We start from the raw sequence: 4,448 nt of genomic DNA, 5'->3' as shown, positions 1-4,448 counted from the left end.
CCCCATTCGACGGTATAAAAATGCCTGTGTCCATCCGGGCTGGGCATCGGACACCGGGATGGGTCAGACACAGTCTCTGCCTTCCAGGAGCTCCCAGTGGTTTCCAAGGGCTGTGACCTGCTGAGAGCTTGTCCCCACAGTCCCCCCATGGGACAATGGGATAGGGCTGGGCTCCACCCAAGCGGTGAAATGAGGTAGTTCTGGGTTCCCCCTGCAACACTCAGTGCTGAAAAAAAGACCTGGTCAGGAAGGGGAAGGGAAATAACTCAGGGCCTCAGTGTCCTTGGAGGTAAAATCCCTTCTCCCTTCTCCAATGGGGTTGTTGGGTGGGGGTGGCAGAGGGAAGTCCCTGGGATCCATATGCTTTGGGCTCTGTACCTTCTGTGAAACCTTCTGCTCTTCTCAGGAGCAGTCAGAAAGAGGACACTAGTCGTAGCCAGTCCAGGCACTTGGGAAACGAGAAGAAACGCTCAAAGAGATGCTGAGAAACCTAGGGTTGAGGGTCCCAAGGAACTAGAAGAACATTGTCCATGCACTGGGTACATGTCGATACCCTTCTCTCTCCTTCCTCACCATCCCAAGCCCAGAAACCCAGATGTGTCCTGGCAAAGGTATAGAAAGAGAGGCTTCAAAGAGGGAAATCCCCAGAACCATCAACTCTTACAACAAGTCACCCCCAGCCTAAAGAAGACCTCATGTCACCTTTTCTTTCTCCAGTCCCAGCACTGTCCCAGTCATTAGCGGACATACTTGCCATGCTCTCAACACAGTCCTACTGGACCCCTGTCCCTATCCCCCCTGCCCTGGCCACAAGGCCTCCCTGCCAGGCAGCCCCAGGCCTGCCCCTCAACAGAAAGCCTAAGCTTGACCTAAGCCTGGTATTGCCCTGAGGGTCACTGATTAATCTGCAGAGAAGCACTGGACTAGGGAAGGTGTCCTGGGCAAGAGGGAGCCCCTACCCAGGACCCAAGGACCTCAAAACCAGAGATGATAGCCAGTCACATAGCATCTGGGGCTGAGCTGTGACCAGTGCCCCAGGCCCAGACCTGACCTCCCAAGAGCACATGGCAGGTTCATGTACAGACCCAACACATTCTCACTCACTCATGAGCCCTGTACACAAAGTAACCTGAGGATGATCCCCACCACTCTCTGGTCAGTCCCCCTCCCCATCATGGGATCTCAAGGCCCTGAGCCCCCAGGTCCGTCTTGTCACCATCAGAGGTCTCCTCTGGCCTTACCAGAGCCCCTGCCCATCATGGGACCTTTCTGTGCTGGCAAGTCACCACTCAGTCCCAAGGACAGCTAGCACACAGGTCCTCTGTCCCAGGTCATTGTCTTCCCAAGGCCATGAGCCCAAATTTATTACAATCACTTCTACCCTGGCATCTGACAGCAGAGGGGTCATTTTCATTTTCAAAATTCAAGTTCAATTTAATTTTTGAATAGGCAATAAATTCTCATGGTTCAAGGGTACCTAACAGTGAAAATCTCCCTCCCACCTGGTGCCCTAGCTTCCCGGCTCCCTCCATGGAGATGCAATGTTACCAGTTCTGTCTGCCCTGCTCAGGGACCTCATCAGCTGAAGCTCACCAGTCAGAGAGGCTGTGGGGACCTGGTCGAACCATCAGAGAGGTGTGCCTGGTCTTTATGAACCACTGAACCAGACAAGCAGCAAAACCCCTTTCTAGCCAAATCGCGCGCTACTGACTGGTTCTTAAGGCCCCCGAGATGTCCCCTGTGGCAGCACTCATTTGGTTGGCTTTCGTCAGGAAAAGAAGTATCTGCATAGGAAGGATGCAGTTGTTACTAATAGTGACAGCGGCTGGTGTTTGTTGAGCCCTTCCTGTCTGGCACTGAGCTAAGCACTCGACATGCATTATCTCACTGAATTCTTACAACCACTGTGCCACATGGGTACTGTGGCCCGGAACGTGTGACAGGTCAAGGCCATACAGCAAACAACTGGCAGAAGTGGGCTTTAAACTTATTCCTGAAAGGCTGCTAAGTTTTCACTATTAACCGCGGTGCCCTCATCTCCATTTTGTTCTCAAAATGTCCAGAGGACTATTGGTGGAGGTGGGCAGGGAGAAGCCCTGCCATCTCTCCTGTATCTTCCTAAAGATCAGCCACTTCCCAGCAGGTGGGGCATGCCGTGCATGTGAGCATCTCCTGTTACCCTGCGGTGTGAGCCACCTCTTTGGCTGGTGTGTAAATTCCTTGGGGGAGAGTCCCGTACCCCTTGGTGCCCAGTCTGGTGCTGTCCTGGGGTCCGTGGGATTGGGGGCTGGGGTGGGGGCCTGTCTGTGGCAGCTCGGGTACCTCCCAGCCTGGCTCAGACTTGGGCACAGGGTCGGGCCAGGCAGGGCCAGGCAGCTGGGGCTTTCCTCTGGGTGGAACCTTCCAGCTCTTGCTGGGCTGGAAGCCAGCCTGGAAAGGAATTTCCCGGTCACATCTCAATTTTATCTTCTGGAGCGAGAACGGCATCACAAATGGGTCCTGTTCTTCACTTTCCCAGAAACTAGTGTTCGAAAAGAAAAAGGAGACTCGGGACTCTTTTATTTGGTGAGAGGAAGCAACATTTTCTCATAAGGTGTCAGGGTCAGGTGCTTCTCTCCAGGGAAGAGGATAAGACCTGTACGCATCCTAGGGCCAACTGGCACCCAGGGCAGAGGTCTTGGCTTAACTGGGTGACCACCATGTTGTTAGCCAGGGCTGTGTAATAGAAGTATAATGAGTCACATAAGAAATAGTAAATGTTCTAGTAGACACATTAAAAAAGAAGTAAAAAGAAACAAGAGAATTAATTTTAATAATAAATTTTATTTAGACCCATATACCCTCATATTATCATTACACATGCAGTCAATATAAAGGCTATTAATGAATTAGCTCACTTATTTGTGTGTGTGTGTTCCATGATTCTTTATTTAAGAACAAAGTGATGAGTGATGTGGGATTAAGCTCAAGAGCATCATTGGATTTCACCTGCCCTCCAACCAGTTTCCCCCCAATTTCCCTGCCCCCATCCATTGTGTTCCTAATTCCTTCCTTAGTGAATGTAGGACTTAATCTTCAAAGCCCTGGTTAACAATCCCAGGGTCCCATTTCTCCAGCTTCTCCCTTTTCCTCCGCCTCACCCTGGTCCCCTGGGAAGGTCAGATGCTTCAGCTGGAAGGCGTGGGACAGCCCAGACTGGCGACTGGGACAGCGGCGAAGGTTTCACCTTTAGGGAAAGGGACAGAGGAGTACAGAGCAGTGAAGTCAGGGCCCCCATAACCTGGGCTACCAAACTGAGGTCCTGGTGCCAGAGGAAAGGACACCGGCCCCCCCTGGGAAAATAGACCTAGCTGCCTCAAATCCCTCCTGTTGGGAATAGTCACTGCTTGATCGCTCGCCCTTCTGGCGCCGCTTCCAGAACCGCACTCGGACCGCGTCCTTCTCCAGCCCCAGCTGCTGGGCAATGTGGCTGATCTGCTGCAGTGTGGGATTTGGACATGGCAGGAACTTATTTTCCAGGAGGCCTCTCACTCGGTTCTCAGTGCTTGTCTGCTTTCTCTTTCTGGCCTGCTGCAGGAAGGTCTCCGTTTTTGCACAGCTCCTGAAAACGTTCATTGTTGTCCGCTTCATCCACCCACTTCTGTAGCAGGGGCTGCAGCTTACACCTGTCCTTGAAACTCAGCTGCAGAGCCTCAACACGGCAGCTGGCTGTCTGGCTGAACACCTTCCCAGAGAGAAGCCCCAGGGTGAGCCCCACATTGGCTTGGGTGTACTCCCGGGGTGAGCCTCTTCTGCTTGAGGAGCTTGGCAAACTGCTCGAGTTCCTTCTGTAGAGCTTTGATGTCCTGGGATTTTGCTCCAGCTTCTCCCTGTCCAGCTTTGCAACACTAGGGGTGACAGTGCAGGGCTTGGGGGAGGCCCCTTCAGAGTTAGTCTCGACCCCAGCTCCTGCCTCGCCCTCGGGCTGATGGGTCTCCAGGCAGCCTTGGGGAGCCAGTCCCACTTCAACCTGAGGCCCACAGAATAGCATCCCTGCAGAGAACTCATACCGTGGGGGGCATGGGAAATTCCCCCAAATCTCAGCACCCGACGCAACCCCTGGCCCAACGCCTGGCCCACTGGGAGGGCCTTGGGAGCCCAGCCAGGACCGAGGGTCAACCTAGCCCACCTCAGGTCCCCCTGCCCCTTTGCCTCCACCACTTGGCAGGGGCGAGAAGGCGAATTCCGGAGCCAAGTGTCCCACCATGGGGAAGGAAGGTGCCCCAAGCCAGGGACCTGGTGGAGTGCTCACATTTATTTTCGTACTAAGCCTCTGAAACCTGGCGTGTATTTCATGCTTATGGCACAATTTGGATTAGCTACATATCAAGTGCTCAAGAGCCAATGTAGTTGGTTTCTGCCATTTTGGGCAGGGCGATTTTAGACCATGGATTCTGGATATGAAGATC

General features: G+C 53.3%; 1 pseudogene; it reads right to left on the bottom strand.

Annotated features, from left to right (window-relative positions):
* Positions 1 to 3,167: 3,167 nt before the first annotated feature.
* Positions 3,168 to 4,246, bottom strand: LOC143663530 (POU domain, class 5, transcription factor 1 pseudogene; annotated as a pseudogene).
* Positions 4,247 to 4,448: the final 202 nt, after the last annotated feature.

The sequence above is a fragment of the Tamandua tetradactyla genome, chromosome 2 (genome assembly GCF_023851605.1).
Source record: "Tamandua tetradactyla isolate mTamTet1 chromosome 2, mTamTet1.pri, whole genome shotgun sequence".
Taxonomy (NCBI): domain Eukaryota; kingdom Metazoa; phylum Chordata; class Mammalia; order Pilosa; family Myrmecophagidae; genus Tamandua; species Tamandua tetradactyla.
The sequence above is the reverse complement of the archived record's forward strand: the minus strand, read 5'-3'. Positions and strand labels throughout refer to the sequence as shown.